The 10,038-nt window shown below is 39.5% G+C and overlaps 1 long non-coding RNA gene across 1 annotated transcript; it reads right to left on the minus strand.

The window, feature by feature from the left end:
- Positions 1-1,885: 1,885 nt before the first annotated feature.
- On the minus strand, positions 1,886-9,688 carry LOC146521140 (uncharacterized). Its single transcript, XR_014873223.1, has 4 exons — positions 9,187-9,688; positions 8,139-8,513; positions 7,914-8,015; positions 1,886-7,385 (listed from the first exon to the last, which is right to left on the minus strand). It is a non-coding gene; the product is annotated as an uncharacterized LOC146521140 (long non-coding RNA).
- Between the last annotated feature and the right edge of the window lie 350 nt (positions 9,689-10,038).

A 10,038-nucleotide genomic window follows, 5' to 3' on the forward strand; every position in this document is an offset into this window, starting at 1 on the left:
TCCCCATTGGTCATGGTTGGACCTGCCTCAGTTATACTCTTGCTCTGTGGTGTTGACTGTTGTTTCAAATTATTATAAATTATTATAGAACGGCGATCATATATCGCTAGGAAGTGCAGTGCTCAGAGGTAACGCTTGCCAAGGCCGGGGACGCCTAGGCCTTGTAATCTTTGAGGGATAGTCAGTTGGTCACTGTGGAGCTTGGGGCTCTCCAGAATAACTAGTGGTTGGACCACTTTACCGTTTGGAACGGTGTCTGTGCTTTTTTGGGCAGCAAAGGTTGGACCTTGGGTGTTGGACACTTTTAAATTGAGTTAGGGACTTTAGAGATGAGGCCAGAAACTGTTGGACAGATACTGGTTAATTGATCACAAAAAAGTTGGACTTTTTCGGTTGGACCGTTAACTTAAATTTGTCAAAATTGTTAGGCGCTAAAACTTTCAGGCCTGAGAGTGATTGCAAATATAAGACGTCTTTGTAAACTAAAATAGAGAGTTGGTTGTGAAATAAGGCTGTGTGTGATGACAGTGCGCTGCAGCGCTGCGAGCTATTTTTAGACCGTGTGTGAACATGCAAATGAGGTGGCTGCTGTGAAGCGCACAGAGGACTTTCACTTCCTGTTTAGCGTGTTATTGAGTTTTATAAGTATGATTTGCAAACAATGATACATGCCTGTAATCAAAACGCTGATTTTGCTGATTATAATATTACAAATAAAGTTTTGAATGACTACGGTGAATGTTTGATGTTTGGCTGGGTTTTGATATAGGAGAGACAAATCGTGCATGATTTAGATCGGCATTTCAGTCGGCAAGGTATGATTGAGTGATAAATACGGGGGTGATTTGTTTCAGTTTTGTGGTGTAAAGCAGGATTTATAAGATTTTTAAGTGGTTCTTGTTTCAGTTCAATAATATAAGACGTTACATTTGATTTACTGTTGGTTTTATCATAATATGGGGTGTGATCAAGCACGAATTTCAGCAATAGATGTGGTATAGTAATTTCATTTTATTTAGATAAAAGGCATGCTTATTTCGGGGTCGTGCCGAATTGAAATTTCACCTATTGGGGATCTTCTTTACATGAATTGCATTTGTCACATGGAGTATGAATAAATGACTAAATACAGTGAATTTTCTTGAAGGTGTGTTTCTAGGGATAATTATTACTGGTTTTATACATTCATATTGAGGAGCGGAGAATTGTGGCTGAGAGTGTTGAGAGAGAACGTGGAGACGGCTTTGCAGCTGCTGGGGGTGAGTAGCTGTGTGTCTGTGACCGGAAATCTGCATGCCCATAAAAGGCAACTGCCTGACTGTGTGAACTATGCACCAAGAGAGAGAGAGTAAAATCTAGGCAGATGAAGCGAATGGATGTTTTTTCAGAAAAGAAATAGTAAGTGAATGTTTTCAGAAAATAGTAAATGAATGTTTTAGTCTCTTAATGCAGGTGGATTTCTCTCAACCTGGAAACCTGAGTACAGCGGCAAAAGGATAGATTAACAGAATTGGGACGACAGACAGGCCAAGCTCTGGCTTAAAATTTTACAGCTTGACCTCTCACTTTGTCCCCACCCTAAAAAGAAGATTAAAGGACATCTTCTCCTCCAGTTATCGGTTACCATCACTGGAAAATTTCAGGCAAGTTTTTCGCTGAATTGTTTTTGGCACCATGTGTCCCTGAATCTCAGCCACAACTCTTTAATAAGCACCAAAATGCAATGTGTAAAAATCATTTCTACGTATAAGCTCTCTCCTCTATCCTAACGATAAATCTATGTAATATCTATATGTGTAAGCCTACATTATAACCACTTCTTCTAGAAATCAAAAAGAAATCAAACATTTTCTACTCCCACAATCTTCACTAGTTTCCCCATATCTTTTATTCCCACAGTTTTCCTTAAAGTTTTTTACACTGCTTCTTATAAACACCGGCATTTTATCTTCTAAACAGGATTCAGTTCACTTTAATCCTTTAACCTTAACATAAAAATAACAATTTCTGCTTCAGTTTTACCATATCTAGATTATCAAAAGACTCCAAAAGTCATAGAATGATCCTAAAACCTATTGCAAATTAAACCTTAAATTCCCCCTTTTTTGACACATCTCATGTGTCAAACAAAAATGCTTCACCCAAGCTTAGGAAATAAAAAAAAATTAGTCATCCCAACTTTGGTCCAGTCACACACATTCACTCACATGCATTCACACCAGGTTTTTGCTAATAGTGGAGACTCCCACGCCAGTAATCAGATTCTCCACCCTCAGCAACATGAGCTCATTCATTTGTTTTATTTTGTTTTTAGGAAAACAGTTCTTTATGCTTTTGGACTGGATTGAATCGCTACAATCCTTTTAGACAGGGACTTACGACCTGATTAGGTCCCCACAGGTAGCCTTCTCCTCAGCCAGTTGTAATCTGGAAAGCCCACCTTATATTTGCTCTCCCGAGAATTTGTCAGCGCTGTTATTCACTCTTTCAGGCCTGCTCAGAACAAAAATGAGAAAAAGAGAGCTGATTATTAGCTCATCAAAACACAAAACAAACAAAAAAAAAAACACCTGACAGGTTTTCTCTAAGTGCACTGTTACAAAAATAATGGGGCCAATTCTAGACATGTCCATGTTTAATAAAACTCCCTCTATTAAAAATAAAAAACGAAAACAACCCAAACCTAACGAACAGAATAAACCCAACACCACAACAACAACCTCAAAAATCTTAAACATGCCAAAGTTTTGCCACCAGAGTCCTGACACTCCCAGGTCAACTGACATAATTTCACCTCCTCAATACACCGCAAATCTTGTTAAAACCACACAATTTGCACACAACAATCGCCCCCTTTAAGCACTTTAACATACTTAGATTCAGCATAAGATATAAACCCAATACAACCAAACCCATTACAATAAAACCTGTTACTTTATCATTATATTTCACCAAGCAATCCTCCTCAGTCACTGCTCTGTTTCCTCAATTGAAAACCTCAGTCACACACAGACAAACAGGAAGCTTCTTCGTCACCACTCATTCCAGCTAATTTGCATACTGAGTCATATCTCAAGAAGTTGCCGTAACAAGAGAAATACATGTTTAAACATTACCACCTTATTGAATTATTTTCATTTTCTTTCAATACTAATCACTTGCTTTGATCAATCAGTACAAGAGCACTCCTAAGTCACTCTTATAAAAACTACTTTAATCACTTTTCTTTTCCATAACTCACTCCCTTTTTCATATAGCTTCTTTGAGTTATTCCTCATCTTCAAGCATTTTCTGCTTGTATATGTGATTTTGCATATGTTGCTTTTTGCAGTGTTTCAGACTCCTTCACAATTCTCCACTTAAGCAGTCAGTTTTCTCTTTCCCAAATTTGCTAACCCAAATTTTAATTTCCCACCTGAAATAACAGCATTCCTGGTCCTCAGCCAGGAGTCAGGGCTTGCTTGTCAGGTTCATGGACTCAGGTGCTGTGAACAATTCAACCAGAAACTTGCCTTAACATGTCCAGTGATGTTAACCTATAACTTTCTTCCGACCGCTACATGTGGAAAATTGATCCAGGTCTGCTTTGCCCCTGAAAATAACACAACTGAGACATTTTCATTATTATCATGAGTGCTTAAACTACCCGTTTTTTCTCTCTCTGGTCAGAAATACCAACTTATGTCATGTATGTAAGCATGTTCTTCATTGCATTTTATGTATTCATGTTAATGTTCAGTGAGTGTAAGCTGTTTCTTCATTGCCTATGTAGGTTATAATCAGGTTTAATTCATGCATCTTTTCACTGAGTTCTGCATTCAAACTATCTCACTTCTGATTCTTTCCAAAAATAATTTCACATGTAACAATTTGTGTATGTGTGTTTTCTATTTTCTTTTTACCTCTTTGTTGTGATCTGGGGGACATCTTTAAACCATCATGAGTTCAGGCTTCAATTTCAACCCAATTATACCCTGTATTCTCGCAGTCGAACTCATCTGGGCTTCACCTCTCACTGGTCTCCGTCCTTCTCTTCACAGTGTCCTGTGTTGTCTTGACATCTCCAGCCACTTTAGTCCCAAGTCAACTGTTTGCTGCTTCTCTGTTTCTTCTCCGTTGATCTTTTCAGTATTTTCCTTTTAGGTTAAGTCCCAGCCTGGCAAAATATCACATTCCGTGCCTTCAGACAGTCATGTCACACTGCTCTTACCAACCTGCAGTTCACCGTGCATGTTTTCATCATGTGGTTTCTGCTTCTCTCTTGATACTTCCAGTCGTCTCTTTCAAGATTGCTCCAAGCATGGCAAATCTGAAAATCAGTGTCCAGTGCTTTCCCACAGTTCTTTATCCCACTGTTCAACTGCCCAGCCTGTAATTCACAGTACATGTTGCATCACGTGCTTTTCTTACATGCTGCTGGTGTCGTCAGTCGTCGTCAGTAATAATGGTTCAGTTGCACTGTCTTTTGCCTGCTGTTAATTCTTCAAGTCCACGATGTTCTGTCAGTCTTCATCAGGAGATTAACGGTCCTTTGAGCTTCTTCTCATGATGGGGACAAAGTGAGAGGTCAAGCTATAAAATTTAAGCCAAAACCTTGGCCTGTTTTCCTCCGAATTCTGTTAATCTATGGTTTTGCCGCCGTACTCAAGGTTCCAGGTTGAGAGAAGTCCACCTCTTTGACACACTAAAGCATACAATTAATATCCTTTTCATTTCTTTTCTTAAAACCTCCATTTGCTTCATCTGCCTAGAGTTTAACTCGTCTGTTTCTCTCTCTGGGTGCTCCCTTGTGACAGTGAGTTCCTTTTATGAGTTCCTTTTACACACACCATTTCCTGTCACACATGCAGCCATATTTTCTGTTCCTCTTTCCCATTTTACAGCCTAATCAAACTCTTTAGTTCTACTAATTCTTGATCTAAAAACAATGCACCCTTATTTCACGCACACACTTTTAACTATACTAAATTCTTTGCATTTGTCAGCATTCACATCAGTCTTCAGCGTGCTCCACAGAGCTCTTTTCAGACATCAGAAATCGTCTCACACACACCGCCTTTTCTCTCAAACTTCCCCTTTTCACTCACTCTACTATCAACTTCCGTAGTGCTTTTCTTACTTATTATTTTTGTACAAATCACACCCAATCACTCAAAACCTGCTTCTCACAGCATTCACACACTTAAACTGTGACAGAAGTTGAGGAATATAACTCAAAATACGCTTTCCTAAGAGTATTTTAGACATGCCTTTCATAATCAGAAAGAGCAAGTCAAGAAAAATTGAAACCTCTATTAATTCTCACAGCACACACAAGAAATTAAAAAATAAAACACACCAGCATTTATTGCTGAAGAGAGGTTACTACTGAACGTAATATGTTAGTCTTAAGTATATACCATGCACTCAATATATTTATATATATCTCCAAACTCAGTCAATTACTATACATCCACTACGGCAACTCAAAACTTTATTTATAGCCCTCTAATAAACATAAATGGCATCTTAAACACACACATTCAACAATGTTTGCAGCAGTATTTGTAAAACCAACTCTGGTTTAAGCAGTTCACTGCTTACTAATTTGCATTTTCACATTCACACACACAAAGTTTAAAAATAGCTCCAGCACTGCCTCAGCCTCCTTTCACACAGAGATCTCTTATTTATAATACACAGACGTCTTATATTTACAACCACTGTCAGGCCTCACAGCTTTAGCGCCTAAACAATTTCGACAAATTTAAGTTAACCTCTTAAGCCCCAACGCCCCCTGATACGGGGGCAAAAGGCAGGAGATCAGGTAGGCTTGGGGCTTAAGAGGTTAACCCTTTAGGGACTTTAACCCTTTCACTGTTTTCCTTTTTTCCTTTCTTTAAGGGACTTTAACCCTTTCAAACTTCAACTTTCAACTCTCATGAGATTTTCACCAAAATCAAAACAGACACCCACCAGTAATTTCAGTAAGTAGACTAATTTTTTCATGTCCAATTTGGCACATTTTGGAAATAATTCAACAGGTAGTAGTACCTTACCTTTGGATAAGCCGGCTTATGCCCATTTACTTCGACCACTGATATTCGTGCCTGCCCGTCTGACCACCTCGGACCCCGGATTTCTCCGTCTACACCTCCAACTCACTCTCCCTCCTCAATAACCGGACGAGCCTCCCAAAATGTTAGGTTCAATATTGAGGAGGGATACAGGAGGTAATCAACTTCCATAATAACAACACTGATCCGTCCGGGTGGAGTCAAACGATGATTTTAATGACACGCGTGGGGAGACCGCCGCTGTACGCAGACAGCGCCGATCCCCGACTTACAGAGCATAAGCAGGTGTTTTATACCTTTCAGGGCTTAAATTTACTGACGCCACTTAAACGTCACTCAGATACAGTTCATACATAGGTTTCAAAACCACAATGACTTAACACAATTTAAAATAACATTGTCTCCATCTCCACAGCAGATGCTTCCTGTCAGCCTTCTGACTTTCACTTCTTGTCTGGAAAACCAGACCCACACCCTGCAAGAAACTGTTCCTCTTTTACAGAGACAATTTTTAGAGTTACAAGCAAACATGATTAACCTCTCACCTATAAATGATTCTATCTAATGTGTGAGTGTGTGTCAGCATGAAATGCACTCAGTTTCACCTCTCCCTTCACCAGCTGAAACTTGTAACCTTTTCCACCAGACAGAGGGCCAGTACGTACACATTTCAGATTATAACAAGCATTCAAAAGCATTTAAGATTATTGACTTAACTCAACAGTTTAACGTGGTTATAACTGCACCTGTAATAAAGGCTAATTGGGTACCAATATGTTTAAACATCTGAATACAATATCAATACTGTAAACTGTATTATTAATGCAATGGTAATGATGATGATTATTAACAATAGCAGTAAAATAATTTCTCTAATTCCTCACAAGTGCAGGCAGGGCAGCTAAAGCATGGCTCCTTGCACATCCTGTCCACCTCAAACTTTACAGCACTCCACTCCAAGAAACTTTTACTGAAGGCATCAGCTGATATTCGGCCAGTCTTTTACATAGAGGACATACAACAGAATATTCAAGGACAGTCATCATAAACATTGATTTGCACAATTTCCTTGAACTTGGCAAATTTAGAAACTCACCCTTCCAAAATGGGCTGTTGGTTCATCCAGCATTTTAACAAATTCCTTAAGTGACATCCCTGGTGCAGCCTTCTTAATGTCATAGAAAGACTGAAAGACATCCATTGAAAACAGGGTGCAGAAATTTAAGGTGCCAGGCCAATATCCACTACCCAGGATGTCCTTAACTGAGGGGGACCTCATTAGGCCACAGCTGGTGCAGCTCACCACTGGCAGTGCAAGGTTATAACGGCCTTTAGAAAGGCTAAGGATAAATTCAGTCATGGCTCAAAGCATTCATTTTTTTCATGCTGTGAAGATTTCATGTTGTTTTCAAATCGGTCTGGTAAATCTAAATGACCTTTGACAGGTGCCCACATATAAATGGTAAATGGCCTGCATTTGTATAGCGCTTTTCTAGTCCTTAAGGAGCGCTTTACACTACATTCAGTCATTCACCCATTCACACACTGGGGATGGCAAGCTACATTGTAGCCAAAGCTGCCCTGGGGTGCACTGACAGAGGCGAGGCTGTTGCCTACACCACCAGTAGGCAAATATGGGGTTAGTATCTTGCCCAAGGATATTTGGCATGCAGCCAGGAGGCAGCCTGGGATCGAACCACCGACCTTCTGATTAGTGGCTGACCTGCTCTGCCACCTGAGCTACAGCCACACAATATACTGCGGGCCGAGGGTAATTCAAACCAAGATAGCAATGCACAATTTGAACCTCCAAACACATCTATTGTGTATGTAGTGTGTGACAAAAGGGCAATTTACCATTTATGGTTACAAGAGCCACAATTGCGCCGGGTGAAACCTCAACGTTACCTGCTGGGCAGTCACACACATGGTCTGGCCTTTGCACAGGCAACAGCCGAACTAACATTAAAACACACAATATATATATAAAGCATTAGAAATTAACTGATACACAATAAATATACAATAACAGCACCCACTCATAGTACATAGCAAGAAATGCATAAGACTTAAAAACTGTACCTATTGGCTTGTGAAACTCTGATGAAGGCTGCAAAAACCCTTATGTTACTGCCTCTCTGTTGTGCAGGACAAAGCGTGTTTGAACTGCAATATTACAGTCAGCACAAAGGAATGGAAGAGGCAGGCAGTCCAGACACCTCACAACTACTTGTTTGCCACAATGACACACACGGTGTTACTGTGGATCCAGAGTAGCTAACATATTGTCTATAAGACAAGGCCTGGCCTCTTTCCTCTTTTGCGAGGACACCATATTTCTGATCGCCCAGTGAGTAGCAGCTGACTCAGACGACGTCTCACAAGTCATGGCTGCGTCCTCTTCTCCATCCTCCAACAACTGAAGGAGCTCCTGACGAAGCACCTCAGTTCCACACACTAACAGAAAAAAAATAAAGAAAGGAAGAAACTCTTCCACAAAGTGAAAAACACTCTAGGCAGTATCTTTCTTAGCACAGTACAAAAGCCCTGCATAACTCAACTATAACAACAAATATAAAAGTAAACAGAAATCACAACATATACAAGAAGGTAAAGTACCTCTTGTTGGGTTGAGACTGGCAACATGACTATGTTCTTCACGTGGACATTGATGCTGATCTCTGGACACAAGGGTGGGGGGGGGGGGGGGATTGAAGAATATTTACTTACTGAAATTCTTTGGTGAAAACAAGTTGTGAGATAAAATCAATGGTTGTGTGAACACTGACCACGTGGCATGCAACTAGTACTTCGACTGGTTGATAGTCTTTGAGGAATAAAATCTCCCTGTCTGTCACGTTTTTTCCAGCGCACTGGTCTTGGCTGAGGTTCACTCTGTGCATCATTCTACGCAATTAACAAGGAAAAAAGGGAACACCTAAAATACAGTCCATGATTAAAGCAAAGATTATCAAACATCTTAAGTTAACCAACTTAATTTGACATAAACTTATATATACACATATATAAAAATTTATTTAAAAAATTCAAATAATATAACATTTACTCCGTACAAAATATTAGACAAGCGTGTTCCCTCTTTAACAACTGTTTCCACTAAAAATGTTACCTGCATATCTTGAAGGAGTTCGTCAGCAGCCTGAAGCTCTTCCTCCAGCTCGGGATCCTCAGAATCACTCATTTTCAAGCTAAAGAGGAAAGAGATTTTTGCAGAACTCAGTGACATAAACACATAACTAACGCAATTCAAATGATTTTCAGTCTTGGCGCTCCGGTTAACGTTAGCAATTAACGTTAGCATTATCAGTTTATAAAGAGCCAGCAGAACTCTTAGCGCAAAAACTGCTTTACGCACCATGTGAGGATATTTTACAACACACAAGTCCTTTAAAGTTTGTAATAGATTTAATCCATCATCGTTGGATTAAATGGCTAATGCTGCAGTAGCCACGTGTAGTCGTTACCTAGCAAGCATGCTGACGGTAGCTGTAGCCATTTTTAAATGCATTAAACCGTTTCCGAGATCAGTCACCTCTGTTTGTTTGAAACTTTTATGAAAAACAAACTTTGAAACACACATCAAGGTATTACTTTAAATATATGTATTTTTTACATACCTGCATTAGAATCAATCAGTTCCGCCTCATTTTCTTATTCTTATAAATGGGTCTCTCCGTTCTCCCATCATCCTTTGCTTACACAGGTTGCGTCTGATTGGTTGGAGCCGAGCACATCCAAAACTAACAGGAGTGGTGAATGAATCTATAAATGGGTTTTACGTGTGAAGTGAAAATAATAAACCTAACAAAGGTTTATGTACGTTAAATCTGCGCACTTTCAGATTGTGAATCACTTTGGAAAACACTGTGTGATGGCCACAACATGAAGCAATTTTATTGTTGAATCATCAGTGATACTTTCATGTGTTTTTGTTGAGTAATTATAACGATGTCATTAAAAG

Source organism: Neolamprologus multifasciatus, chromosome 3 (assembly GCF_963576455.1).
Source record: "Neolamprologus multifasciatus chromosome 3, fNeoMul1.2, whole genome shotgun sequence".
Classification (NCBI taxonomy): Eukaryota; Metazoa; Chordata; class Actinopteri; order Cichliformes; family Cichlidae; genus Neolamprologus; species Neolamprologus multifasciatus.